This window comes from Lolium perenne, chromosome 6 (assembly GCF_019359855.2).
Source record: "Lolium perenne isolate Kyuss_39 chromosome 6, Kyuss_2.0, whole genome shotgun sequence".
Classification (NCBI taxonomy): domain Eukaryota; kingdom Viridiplantae; phylum Streptophyta; class Magnoliopsida; order Poales; family Poaceae; genus Lolium; species Lolium perenne.
The window spans coordinates 8,571,723-8,586,995 of NC_067249.2; the positions used below are offsets into that span (position 1 = coordinate 8,571,723).

The 15,273-nt window shown below is 45.4% G+C and overlaps 1 non-coding gene across 1 annotated transcript; it reads left to right on the forward strand.

Annotated features, from left to right (window-relative positions):
* Nucleotides 1-5,237: 5,237 nt before the first annotated feature.
* LOC127310834 (uncharacterized) lies at nucleotides 5,238-10,521 on the forward strand. The gene is made up of 3 exons (XR_011746410.1): nucleotides 5,238-7,018; nucleotides 7,121-7,225; nucleotides 7,547-10,521. It is a non-coding gene; the product is annotated as an uncharacterized protein (transcript).
* Nucleotides 10,522-15,273: the final 4,752 nt, after the last annotated feature.

Here is a 15,273-nt window from a genome sequence, read left to right on the forward strand (position 1 = left end):
CGCACGTTTCTTGATACGATAGACCCATTTGCAACCAATCACATTTTTATTGGAACTAGACTGTACCAAGTGTCATGTCTGATTACTAAGAAATGCCTCATATTCCTCCTCCATTGCTTGTTTCCAATGTGGATTCGCCAGAGCATCAGCAAGAGAGCGAGGTTCATCTGAAGATGCAAGCATACCATAACGAACAGTACCATCCGTGTAAATTTTCGGGTGCTTTATACCTTTTTTGCAGCCTGGTGCGCACCCCTGATGCAGGAACAGCTACAACAGCAGTCACAGAAGATCCAGAGGGCTGACAAAGATCCTCCTCGGGATCAGTGCTGCCACCAGCATGCAGTAGTGGATCTCCTGGCGGGGACCTAGTCCGACCAGGTGGCGACAGGGATCGAGGCGCCTGCCGGTGCGGCAGAGAGGGCGCTGTCGAGGCATTGATTGCCGGCGGGCCCCGCGACGGGGACCGGCGACGCGTGTAGACGCGGAGTGGAGCCGGAGCGCGTGGCTGCAGCTGGCGCGCTAGTGCATGTGGCTGTAGCTCCGCAGCAGCAGTGCCGACAGGCTGACGCAGTGCAGGAGAATCCTCCCTGGGATCTGCGCCGTCAAGGGTCGGAGCAGCAGGCAAATCAGCCTCGGATCCGCTGCCCGCTTCGTCTTCTTCTGCAGCACCAGAATTGGTGCTGTTTTCACTCATTTCTTCACCATTTTCACTGAAATTTTCTCCATTGTGATCGTCTTCAAAACCATGATCTTCCACATCAGTGTGTGGTGCATTATCCTGAGCAGGGTTAGTGACAACAGGAATAACAGGCAATGGCATATGATCATCAAATTGAGTATCCCCATGAGTACATGCATTATTTGATGTGGGTAAAAGAAGAATATCTTGAGTGAGACGTCTACCAGCATTTGGATGAAGAGACGCAAAGGGGAAGACATTCTCATCAAACACAACATCTCTAGAGATATAAACACGGCCTGAGGTCACATCCAAACACTTGACACCTTTATGAAGTGGACTATCGTGTAGACCTATAAGCAAGCTTTCTTTTGTTATAGGGACGAAGATTGGGCCAACATGCACACCCAAAAATTCTAAGAGATTCATAATTTGGTTTGACTTTGAGGAGACATTCTACATGAGTCTCATTGTGGATGACTTTGCTGGGAAGGAGATTTATAAGAAATGTGGCTGTGAGGAAGGCTTCATCCCAGAATTTCAAGGGCATGGAGGCATGAGCAAGAAGAGAGAGACCTACTTCAACAATGTGTCGATGTTTGCGTTCAGCAGAACCGTTTTGTTGATGGGCATGAGGAAAAGACACATGATGTGGTGCCTATTTTCTGAAAGAAGCCATTTAGTTTCTCATATTTATCTCCCCAATCTGTTTGCATAGTGATTATTTTCTTCTCAAATTTGCGTTCAACATAAGCTTGAAATTTGAGAAAAACTTGATAAACATCAGAGCGCTTTTTTAACAAATAGATCCATGAAAACTTGCTAAAATCATCGATAAAGCTTACACAATATGAATTTTTGCCAACAGAAGCAGGTGCTGGACCCCATACAACAGAGAATACAAGTTCAAAAGAAACTATAGACACACTGGTAGACACATGATATGGCAACTGGTGGCTCTTGGCAAGTTGACAAGAGTCACAAACATAAGGATTTATTTCTGGACTATATGAGCGTTGATTTTTCCTAACAATCTGCTGCACCACAAAGGAGGAGGGATTTCCTAAGCGGCGATGCCATGTAGATGAAGACGGTTTTATTGTGATGAAGGTTTGCTTGGATGACCCAGTGGCGAGAGGCACTAGTGGATAGAGACCCCCATAGCATGGTCCCTTAAACAGAGTCCTTTGCGCTCCCCGATCCTTAATCAAAAAGAACCAAGGGTGAAATTCAATATAGACATTATTGTCAAGGCAAAGTTTATGAACTGACATGAGATTTTTGGATGCATTTGGAACATGAAGAACATCATTTTAATGCAATGTACTATGGGTAGTATGCAACATAGAATGACCAACATGTGATATAGCCATACCATTTCCATTTGCGGTGTGGACGCGGTCCTGACCCTTGTACTTGTCAGAGGTGGTGAGCTTGTTCAGTTGGCTTGTAATGTGATTAGTAGCTCCCGTGTCAGAGTACCAATTGCTCTCCACTCCACAAGATGCAGCATGTGCACTCTTCTTCCCTCCTCCAGTATCATCCTCATCATCGGTGTCATCGTCCTTGTAGCGCCACTAGCAATCGGAGGCAGGATGTCCGTGGATCGTGCAAATTTGGCATGTCACGTCCACGAACGGGGTGGGAGCACGACCGTGTCCGCGGCGACGTTGCCCACCATTGTCGCGGCGACGGTCAGGGCCGCCATCATCACGCCGCACATGACCATCATCACGCCGCACAGGGCGATGCTCTTCCCATCGCTGCCCACCATCACGACGGCGATCCTCCCAACGATTTCCATCATTGTGGCGGCGATCGTCGCAGTGTCTGCATCCACGGTCACCGCGATCACCACGGTCACCGCGGTCTGGCGAGCGTGTGCGTCCACGCCCAGCATCCTGGCCATGACGCAAGGCGGCGTTGGCGGAGGAGGTAAACCCCGCGTTCTGTCCGGCTTCAGAGAGCATATCCTGGCGCATATCATGTGCAAAAATTTGGTCATAGACTTCATCCAGAGTAATATCGTTGTTACCATTGACGGAGGCTGCAACGTCATTGTAGGAGCCATCGAGGCCGTTGACGATGTAGCCGATCATCTCATCTTCTGGGACTGGCTTCCCAGTTGCGGCGAGCTCTGACACGAATCCCTTAATCTTGGCGAAGAATGCAGAGGCGGTCAACTCCAGTTTCTTGGTGCTGCCAAGGGCGCCCCGCAACTGGTTGATCTTGGAACGGGAGCTTGAGCCGCTGACCTTGGTGATTGTGGCCCAAACGGCGGCGGTCGAATCAACGCCGATAGTGTGTGCAAGGATTTTCGGCGAGAGGGAGTTGAGGATCCACCCAAGCACCGTAGAGTCCCGTGAAACCCACGACGCATAGTCAGGATTTGGGATCTTCTTCTTCTTCCCGTCATTGTCCTCAGCCTCCAGATGTGTTGCCGATGCAGCATCGGTGCCGTCCAGAAGGTTGAGCACCTGAGCACCGCGAAGAGCAGGATGCACCAGGGTCTTCCAAAACAAGAAGTTTGCCCGGGTGAGCTTCTGGGAGGGAGGAGGACCCAAGGCGGTGGCGAGAGCCGGTACGGTGTATGACGACGACGACGCCATGAGTCAAGGAGGTGTCTTCCGATCAGATGATCGTATGAGGGTTTTAGAGGCTTTCCGATCAAGGATCGTGGGGTAAGGCTTTGGATTTCCAATCATAGATCGTGGTGTAGTTTGTGGTGGCTTCCGATCAGCGGATCGTAGAGGGGATCTTGGCTTCCGATCAAGAGATCGTGGAGATTTTTTTGAGCGGCGGCTAGGTCATGGGAGAGGAGGGCTCTGATACCATATTAAGTTTTAGGGTTTAACCGGTGTACCCGTTAGGGTCCGGGTTTCATGTTTATATTTGTTGGAAGAGCCCCAACCGTGACATCGTACAAGGTTGACCTAGGTCGGTGTACTACACCGTACCTAGAGTCATATGGGCCATGTACATGTATTCTAACATCACGGACCCACGTTCAGTGTGTGGAGATATTCTGGATGTCATAGCTCCTCTCTGTATGCTATATCTGGGACAAATCTAGATACAATCAAATTTAGAGAAAGTTAAGACATGTTTCATGGAACGAAGAGAGAACATTACTATGGTTCTTGCACGTGGACCACTGCCTCAGGCTCGTACATGTGCCCCCCCCCCCCCCCTTCTCTAGATGGAACATATACACCTTGTATATACTGGAGACACTTGAGATAGTGTACCACTGCCCTAGGCACTGCCCTAGGCTCGTACATGTGCCCCCTTCTCTAAATGGAACATATGCACCTTGTATATACTGGCGACACTTGAGATAGTGTACTTCAGTGACCTCAAGGAGGTCTTTACTTTGGTTCCTATGCTTCAATAGCAAGGTAAAGTTTTAGATTTCCAGAAACTGAGGACCTGCATGAGCTTCCCAGCTTGTAGCGCATCTATGTCTGCGCCTAAACTAGAGACCTGCAATACCAGAGGCAGAGGCTGTTGGAGGCTCAGGCGTCTGCCGCTCGTCGCACACGGCACCAAGCTGTCCAAGGTGAACTACAAGAAGGAATGGTGGGACATCCTGGAGTGGGACATGGACAGGTTGGAGGAACACCACCACCCTTTCCTTTACAAGTCAGGACATTCGCTGCACTACAAGGCCCAGCTGCTCAGAGTCAGCGTACTCATTTGCTGCATGATGGCGTTGGTTTCGGGCACCGCTTCCTTTTTGAAGGCATCGCCGAGGTGATGTTTTGTCATCTTGTCTGGGAAAGCTCCGGGGAAATCCCTAGATCCGTCGTGATCGGTCGATGGCGGCGCTCTTGTGTCGTATTCCCTCTTGAGGGCATCGATTTGGAGCTGCTTAGGTCAGAGGGATCCGTGGAAGATGGTTGGTGTTGGCGTCGTGGGCTGCGTGGCAACGATGACATTGGTGAGCGGACCGGAGCTACGGCATGTCCTTCGTCACCCCTGCCGTGATGGCGAAGTCGGAGCTGCGAGGCGACTTGTGGCAACGATGCCACCTGATTAGTGCTTGCGTCGGTGCAAGGCGTGCAACTTTCTCCTATGAAGGTCACGGTTGAAGTCGGAGCTGCCTCGTCGTCGATGTGCTTGGGGGTCGACTGTTTGGCATAGGCTCACTTGGGCTCCTATGTCGTTTGCGGCGAGGGTGGAGGAGTGACGATGATGACTCTCAATGACATCCTCAACGATGATCTTTCTTCTCGATGGCGTGTGTGCTCCGTGTGGGTGGCCAGGTTGGCTGGGGTGCTAAGTGTGTATTGTTGGTTTTCGCTCGATTTTCTCCTAAAAATTAAACACTTTCTTCTTAATTAATGGAATGAGGCAAGGCGTTTGCCTACGTTTTTGAAACAAATTGTGTTCGAGCAAGACGTCTAAATACAAACGTGTCTCTCTTCCAAATGGACACAAGGGGCTTTAAATTTTTTACCAGAAGAAGGGGCTTTAATGGGAAGGGGCGTGGCTGGGCCTTGTTCCTGGGCTAGGCATCGACGCGTGGAAGGTTGGAGAGGCCTCGTGCATGGTGGGCCGTGTTCCTCCCCTGAAAATACGACCGTCCGCTCCGTCGGCGGCGAAGCAGTCCCGCAACGGTAGAACCACGCCGGCGCCGCCGGTCTAGCCCTATCATGTAATGTGCCGCGAATCGATGTACCGGGCAGGCCCGTGTTCATCTGGAGATATGGCGGGGTCTCGGCGACGTCGCCCCTCTGCATCTCCGTCGGCGGCGACGCGCTCCGACGCCCCTCCGCATCTCCTCCGGCGTCGCAGCGTCTCGATGCCGTAGAAGCCTCTCCCTGTATCGGTGCACCTTGCTTATGCTTGCTCACTGTTAGAACTTCTTGTGATGTGATAGATAGTACTACTAGGAACCTCAAATTTAATTTGCCCTCATTCTTCAAGCTCGCTTGTGGTGTGGATTGGTTGTCTTGTCTATTGTGATGCTCGAATTTATCACCGGTGCTGGTCACTGAAGGTTCACAGCAGTACAACCCATCACATTTGAGCTCACAACTTAGCAGAAGCATACGTCTGTGTCTCTTGCTTGCTAGACCTAACTGCAGAGTGTCCTCGGCGCTGCAGAACCATCCATGTACGGAAAAATGCATATGTTCAGCATTGATCATGTAGTATTTCTGAATTCTGACCAACCATATCTGACAAATATAATTGAAGGCGCAAGCAAAAGTGTGTCGTATTTAGAAATGTTCAGACCGTGCCTTGAAAATTATAATATTTTTAACGATTCAATGTTATGCATGTACGATTTGTTTTGCTTGTTTTAACAACTTCTGTCAACGTAAAACAATTAGCAAAAGTGCGCCTCATTTCTACATAATGATAGTTCTCACACTCGGCTTCTGCATCAGGCCTATTTGTCTTATCGTGCCCCACCTTGGCAGCCTCTAAGAAAGCTAGTATTCACACATCGTAAGCTGTCTGTTTGACTATACCTGGTAACCTTAGAACATTTTCGGGTGTGGCTGATGCTAGCAAGTTCTCTTTTGGTGTGGCTAAAATGAGTATTTCTGTGCGTACTAAATTACTAAATTTGCTTGGACGCTTTGGAACAAGGATAAATTGTGTGGATCACGATTCATAACAGGCTCAGCGAGCACAAGGTTTTTTTATTGTTGTTGCAAGTAGTCTGCGTAATGTTTTTAGCATTGTATAAGTATTTTCTGGTTTATATAGGTACGCCGAGCAAGTCAACCTCAGATTGCATTAGAGAGCAAGAAACCCTATAGTAGGTCTTATAGAAGATTCCATGTAGCACATTTCTCCAAGCTATAAATAGGATTAGAGAAATCAGCCACATTCTGCAACATAACTAGTAGGAGTACATTTTGCCCAATAGTGTCCACCTTACTGTCAGAAAATCAAATCTGGATGCCTTACTTCAGAGTTTGGCAAAGCAAATCAATTCGGGTGGCTTGAAATGCACACAACTCTTTCAATTAGCAAGAAGATTGGTCAGTGAACAACAGACAGCCTTGCAACCTTTTATCTTTATATCTTTATACCCTGCAGCTAGCCAGCCACAACCAAAGAATTGATTTCTGTATTTAGTGAAATCAAAAAGATGAAAGAGGGAAATCAAAGCAAAAGGAAAGAATATTACCAGTTTCTTTTATTCTGTAAGGCATTTGTGCACACACACAGGAAGGACCCAAATATTTTGGCAGAGCATGTTAGTTGACCCTTTTTGGCTCTCCAATCCGTCCATCTGGTAGTGGCACCTGAACAATCTATTTGGTGTCCCTCGAGTGAGATACTCTCTACATACCCCAGTTGTTTAACTTAACCAAGGTATGAAACTAGCTCACCTTACATGATGTCTGCTTCAGATTTATGTAAGGTATCTTTATTTGTCGCTCTTGCCTCTTGCTGATTGTGTATCAGTGACTACAGGAAGTCAGAAAATTGTTGAAGAGTTGATCGGATCTTAAGCCCCAAATGGAATTAATATATATACTGTAGATCGACGGATCCAACCAATTCATTATGCGTACAGAGGTATTTTTACACACAAAATTCACCATTTATTCCATTCATCATTTTATATATATTTACTTCGATCTTAGCTTACTTTGCAAAGTATTTAATTGTGGTAGAATTTGGGATAGAGTTTATTGTCAGCATTCAACACGTTCACTAATTAGTTTGGATCATATCTACTACATTATTAGGCATGTCCAGTCAGCAGGTCCTAAAAATCTGAGTATTGGTAATAGTCCAATACAATTTGTCTCACTTATTATGTGTTCATTAATTATTATTAATTACATTGTTTGAACTATGAACCAAGTTTCTCCTCACCACTGCACACACATGCAGGTTATCAAGGCGGACACCATTGATGCCGCCATTGAAAGGATTCTCAGTGAGCTTGGGGCGGACACTAGAAGAAGCAGCAACAGAGAGAATGCCATCTATTTTGATGGCTGGAACGGGCTTGGGGCATCTGCGGTCCTGCAAGCCGTAGCCAAACGCCTTGCAGTATCAAGTGACCTCTCGATGAGGCCTGCGGGGCTGGAGTTTCAAAAAATCATCCACATTGATTGCTCAAAGTGGGAGAGCAGAAGAGCTATGCAGAGGAAAATTGCAGAGCAGCTGAAGCTTACCGATTCAGTGATGGCGATCTTTGACAAACAAGACGAGGAGGATGATTTCAATGGGTTAGACCAGGTTTTCCGGGCTGAGATAGCACAAATTTCCACTGAGATCTATCAAACCATGCAGAATTGCAGGTTCCTGGTGATCCTACACAATGGAGGCAATGAGGAGATCGATATATTCAATCCTGGTCTTTCTCTATATGAATATGCCAATAGCAAGATGTTGTGGACTTTCAGAGGGAGGTTCCGGCTTGACTCCAAGGTGATATACAATGTGAAGAACAGCACAACAACACATGTTCTTCTTTCAGCTTCAAGAGATAAGCGAGATCTGAAGGAGTTTTGGTCTTATCTAGTGCGCCATGAGGCTGCACAAGTTTCCTGGAATAAGCATGGACATGCCATCATCGATTCAGAAATTGCTGCTAAGTGTGTTTCGTATATGCTGAAACAATCCTGGATTGGCTCTCACATCATTGACTACCACTGGGATATCCACGCCAGTAACTATTGGATATGTGATGGCATCATTACACTTGCAGGCATTGACCAAGCATGGAAAGTTGGCAATGCTCTGCAGCACGAGGTGCAGTTGTTGTTGGACATGGGTAGTCAGCTTAACAATGATGAATCAAGACTAATGACTTTCAGCTCTCAGCTGGCAGCTCTGCTGAGGTCATGCCATACTGGATGTCAACAACAACTTGTGGATTTGTACTGAGCCCCTCTGGTGCTATTCTTGACAACATGTTTCAACACTCGCACAGGCTCAGCGTGCTCAAAATCTCAAGGTGTGCCTTCAGTTTCTCATCACCTCCTTTCCTCTGTTGCCATAGCCTGAGATTCCTGTGTCTTGAGCACTGTCAAGACCTCCAAACAAGAACAAGCACCACCGATCGTTACCAGTCAGATGCAGACAAACAGGAGAAGGAGTTGGACAAGAGCCCCATAATGTCGTGGCAATGCTTTCAAAGCTTGTGGGTGCTTGATGTTCGCTACACAGATTGGGATCAGATCTTGTCCACAGAGGTGGTAGATCTCATGACCCAGCTCAGGGAGTTAAACGTGATTGGAGCCAAGAACTGGGACATGAGCCATCTACGGGGAAGGGTGCGTAACATTCGTAAGCTCCGTGTATCAAAGTCCACCTGCTTCTTCAAACATGATGTGTTCTTAGAGATTGAAAACATAGAGCTTCTTGAGTTTTCGGGAAATACCGTCAGCCGAGGCATGACAAGCTTATCTGGGCCAGCAAGCAACAGTAGCCTTAAGACCATCACTATTGATGGATGTGATGGGTTAAAAATAATCTCTTTCAAGGATTGCAAAGAATTGGAGAACCTGTTGTTGAAAGGATCGATGTGGGATCTTGAGGAACTGGATCTCTCAGGCACAAAATTAAAAACTCTCGACCTTCGAGGAGTAGAATCCACACTCCCCGGGCGGATAATCCTACTGGGTTGCGAGAGGCTCTGTGCAATATTTTGGCCAAAGAGTGTAATAAAAGAGGAAAAAGAGCGGTATGTGCTGAGGATTGACACCACCTCAACATCAACATCAACTGGCGGAGAGGAATCAACACATGCACATCCACAGGGTGATCAATCCATCCAGCAGCAGAAAGAAAAACTTTTTAAGGATGGATGGCAGATTTCTTCCACGGATGCAAGGTTCCTTAGGTCGCTTTCTCCTGTAAGAAGTTATTTTAGAAATGCACACTTGCATATCGATATCTATTCTTCAGCTATTCTTGGTGGTAGGAACATACAACGAACAAGCAGTGACAAACTACCACATATCATGGACTCCGAGTACAGAGACGTCGCGAAGGATGGCCATGTTGAAGTGATAAGCACTCTTTGGCAGGACTCACGCAGAACTTGTATCATAAAGGTGATGATGAACAGGCAGGGCAACAAGCTCTTGGAGGATGCTCCAAGTGCTAGTACTAGTGCTTTATTATTCCCTGATTTTATCTGTGAAGAAGCTACATCATTGCACATATACGATAACTCGTCCATCACCAGTATCCCGGTACATCAGGAAGAATCAGGATGGACTAACCTAATGTGGTGCCGGGTCGAGAGGTGCCCCAAGTTACACACAGTCTTCACTATTCCCAGGGGAAGTCATGTGGAGGTGCAACTCCGCAAAATCTGGGGCAGGCCAATTAATAATACTCGTACTACTGCTCCACGCCTGAGGTTCTTGCACCTGGACCACTGCCCCAGGCTCGTCCATGTGCTCCCCTTCTCCAGAGGGAACATACTCGCCTCGTGTGCACTCCACACCCTAGAGATACTAGAGATAGTGTACTGCAGTGACCTCAAGGAGGTATTCCCTTTGGATCTAGAGCTTCACGCGCAGGATGATATGGTTATAAAATTCCCCAGCCTGAGGTGCATCCACCTGCACGAGCTCCCCACGCTGCAGCGCATCTGTGGGCGCAGGATGTACGCGCCTAACCTAGAGATCATCAAGATCAGGGGCTGCTGGAGCCTTAAGCGTCTGCCAGCGGTCGAGAGTAACACCAAGCCGCCCAAGGTGGACTGCGAGAAGGAATGGTGGGACAACCTAGAGTGGGACGGGCTGGAGGAGCACCACCACCCTTCCCTCTACGAGTCGAGCCACTCATTGTACTACAAGACCCAGCTCCCCAGAGCCAGCCTACTTAGGTGAGGAGGTATACATGTGTCTCCATCTCCCTACTTCGTGAACAAGGTTATTACTTTATTTTTCTAGAACATAACAACTTACTACTCTGTGTAGTGCGAGTATATCTAGTTAACCATCACTGCCATTTACAGGTAATCCGTCTCTCATGAACTGATATCTTCAGGTTCCATCAACCTACAAAACTCACATTTTCGTGTTGTGCTTCCCGCTTGATTGGTTTGTGGGTTCTCTTCTCTACATCCACATACTGCATTGCCATGGTGTGGCAATGAACTGGAAGTTTTGGTCTGATTTGATTTGATTTGGTTTGATCATCTTTGCTCTGTCAATTGGAGTACCGGTCATCTGGTTGCATAGGCGATGGTACAATATCTGGAGCAAAATGAAAAATAAATCAGAGTGGGTATTCGACTGATGCAGCATGAGCCCCTTGGTGCTGACTGATGTCTACGGGAGCTTCTATTCTTGTAGATAGTGTTGGGCCTCCAAGAGCAGAGGTTTGTAGAACAGCAGCAAGTTTCCCTTAAGTGGATCACCCAAGGTTTATCGAACTCAGGGAGGAAGAGGTCAAAGATATCCCTCTCATGCAACCCTGCAACCACAAAGCAAGAAGTCTCTTGTGTCCCCAACACACCTAATAGGTGCACTAGTTCGGCAAAGAGATAGTGAAATACAGGTGGTATGAATAAGTATGAGTAGTAGCAACGGCACCAGAAAAGTGCTTGCTGGCGTGTAGTAAGTAAAGATGCAGCAGAACAGTAAACAAGCAGCGATAGCAGTATTGGAAACAAGGCCTAGGGATCGTACTTTCACTAGTGGACACTCTCAACATTGATCACATAATAAAACCACTCTACACTCTCTTGTTGGATGATGAACACCGCTATTTGTGTAGGGCTACAAGAGCACCTCAATGCCGGAGTTAACAAGCTCCACAACATTCGATATTCATATTTAATTAACCTTAGAGTGCATGATAGATCAACACAACTATACCAATTACTAACATAGCATGCACACTGTCACCTTCATACTATGAAAGGAGGAATAGATCACATTAATACCATCATAGTAATAGTTAACTTCATAATCTACAAGAGATCATAATCATAAACTATGCCAAGTACTACATGATGCACACACTGTCACCATTACATCATGAAGGAGGAATAGAGTACTTTAATAACATCACTAGAGTAGCACATAGATGAATAGTGATACAAAACACATTGCAATCATAAAGGGATATAAATAAGCACTTCACTATGCCATTCATAACAGTGAATAAGTATTCTGTGAAATATAGCCTAAGAGACCCACACGGTGCACACACTGTCACCTTTACACACGTGGGACAAGGAGTCTCCGGAGATCACATAAGTAAAATTCACTTGACTAGCATAACGACATCTAGATTACAATCATCATCATCATATGGATCTCAATCATGTAAGGCAGCTCATGAGATCATTGTATTGAAGTACATAGAGAGAGAGAGATGAACCACATAGCTACCGGTACAGCCCTTAGCCTCGATGGAGAACTACTCCCTCCTCATGGGAGACAGCAGCGTTGTTGAAGATGGCGGTGGTGTCGATGGAGAAGCCTTCCGGGGGCACTTCCCCGTCCCGGCGGCGTGCCGGAACAGAGACTCCTGTCCCCCAGATCTTGGCTTCGCGATGGCGGCGGCTCTGGAAAGTTTTTGCGGGTTTCGTCGATCCTCCTAGGGTTTTCGCGACGGAGGCTTTAAGTAGGCGGAAGGGCAAGGTCGGTGGAGTCCTGGTGGGGCCACACACCAAGGCGGCGCGCCCTACCCCCTGGCCACGCCGGCCACAAGTGTGGGCCCACCAGGGCTCCCCTCTGGCGGCTCTCGGGTGTTCTGGAAGCTTCGTGTGAAAATAGGATGCTGGGCGTTGATTTCGTCCGATTCCGAGAATATTTCCTTACTAGGATTTCTGAAACCAAAAACAGCAGAAAACAGGAACTGGCACTGCGTCATCTCGTCAATAGGTTAGTTCCAGAAAATGCATAAATATGACATAAAGTATGCATAAAACATGTAGATATCATCAATAATGTGGCATGGAACATAAGAAATTATCGATACGTCGGAGACGTATCAGCATCCCCAAGCTTAGTTCCTGCTCGTCTCGAGCAGGTAAACGATAACAAAGATAATTTCTGAAGTGACATGCCATCATAACCTTGACCATACTATTGTAAGCATATGTAATGAATGCAGCGATCCAAACAATGGTAATGACATGAGTAAACAAATGAATCATATAGCAAAGACTTTTCATGAATAGTACTTTCAAGACTAGCATCAACAAGTCTTGCATAAGAGTTAACTCATAAAGCAATAATTCAAAGTAAAGGTATTGAAGCAACACAAAGGAAGATTAAGTTTCAGCGGTTGCTTTCAACTTGTAACATGTATATCTCATGGATAGTTGTCAATGCAAAGTAATATAACAAGTGCAATATGCAAGTATGTAGGAATCAATGCACAGTTCACACAAGTGTTTGCTTCTTGAGGTGGAGAGAAATAGGTGAACTGACTCAACATAAAAGTAAAAGAATGGCCCTTCGCAGAGGGAAGCAGGGATAAATCATGTGCTAGAGCTTTTCAAGTTTTGAAATCATATAGAGAGCATAAAAGTAAAATTTTGAGAGGTGTTTGTTGTTGTCAACGAATGGTAATGGGTACTCTAACTACCTTATCAACCAGACTTTCAAGAGCGGCTTCCATGAAGGACGTTATCTCTACCAGCAAGGTAGATCATCCCTCTTCTCTTTTGTTTACACATGTATTTTAGTTTCATTATTGATGACACTCCTCCCAACCTTTTGCTTACACAAGCCATGGCTAACCGAATCCTCGGGTGCCTTCCAACATTCACATACCGTGAAGGAGTGTCTATTTGCAAAATTAAGTTGCTTACTGATGAATCAGAGCAAAACATGTGAAGAGAATTATTAATGCAAGTTGTAATTAATTGGAGCTGGGAACCCCATTGCCAGCTCTTTTTGCAAAATTATTGGATAAGCGGATGAAGCCACTAGTCCATTGTGAAAGTCTGTCAAAAGTAAATGACAAGATCGAAAGATAAAACACCACATACTTCCTCATGAGCTATAAAACATTGACACAAATTAAGAAGCATTTTGAATTGTTTAAAGGTAGCACATGAAGTATTTACTTGGAATGGCAGAAAATACCATGTAGTGGGTAGGTATGGTGGACACAAATGGCATAGTGGTTGGCTCAAGGATTTTGGATGCATGAGAAGTATTCCCTCTCGATACAAGGTTTAGGCTAGCAAGGTTATTTGAAACAAACACAAGGATGAACCGGTGCAGAAAAACTCACATAAAAGACATATTGTAAACATTATAAGACTTTACACCGTCTTCCTTGTTGTTCAAACTCAATACTAGAAATTATCTAGACCTTAGAGAGACCAATTATGCAAACCAAATTTTAGCAAGCTCTATGTATTTCTTCATTAATAGGTGCAAAGTATATGATGCAAGAGCTTAAACATGAGCACAACAATTGCCAAGTATCACATTATCCAAGACATTTTAGCAATTACTACATGTATCATTTTCCAATTCCAACCATATAAAAATTTAATGAAGCAGTTTCAACCTTCGCCATGAAAATTAAAAGCTAAGAACACATGTGTTCATATGAACCAGCGGAGCGTGTCTCTCTCCCACACAAGCATTTATTCAAACAAAAACAAAAACAAAAACAAACAGACGCTCCAAGTAAAGTACATAAGATGTGACCGAATAAAAATATAGTTTCAGGGGAGGAACCTGATAATGTTGTCGATGAAGAAGGGGATGCCTTGGGCATCCCCAAGCTTAGATGCTTGAGTCTTCTTGAAATATGCAGGGATGAACCACCGGGGCATCCCCAAGCTTAGACTTTTCACTCTTCTTGATCGTAGTATATCATCCTCCTCTCTAGACCCTTGAAAACTTCCTTCACACCAAACTCGAAACAAACTCATTAGAGGGTTGGTGCTTAATCAAAAAATCACATGTTCAGAGGTGACACAATCATTCTTAACACTTCTGGACATTGCTCAAAGCTACTGGAAGTCAATGGAACAAAGAAATCCATCCCACATAGCAAAAGAGGCAATGCGAAATAAAAGGCAGAATCTGTCAAAACTGAACAGTCCGTAAAGACGAATTTTATTGAGGCACCAGACTTGCTCAAATGAAAATGCTCAAATTTAATGAAAGTTGCGTACATATCCGAGGATCACTCACGTAAATTGGCATAATTTTCTGAGTTACCTACAGAGAATTTTGCCCAGATTCGTGATAGCAAAGAAATCTGTTTCTGCGCAATAATCCAAATCTAGTATGAACCTTACTATCAACGACTTTACTTGGCACAACAAAACACAAAACTAAGATAAGGAGAGGTTGCTACAGTAGTAAACAACTTCCAAGACACAAATATAAAACAAAGTACTGTAGCAAAATAACACATGGGTTATCTCCCAAGAAGTTCTTTTCTTTATAGCCATTAAGATGGGCTCAGCAATTTTAATGATGCGCTCGCAAAAAATAGTATTTGAAGCAAAAGAGAGCATCAAGAGGCAAATTGAAAACACATTTAAGTCTAACATGCTTCCTATGAAGAGGAATCTTGTACACAAATAAATTCATGAAGAACAAAGTGACAAGCATAAGAGGATTAAACACGAGTAACTTCAAGATTCTCAACATAAAGAGGGGAAACTT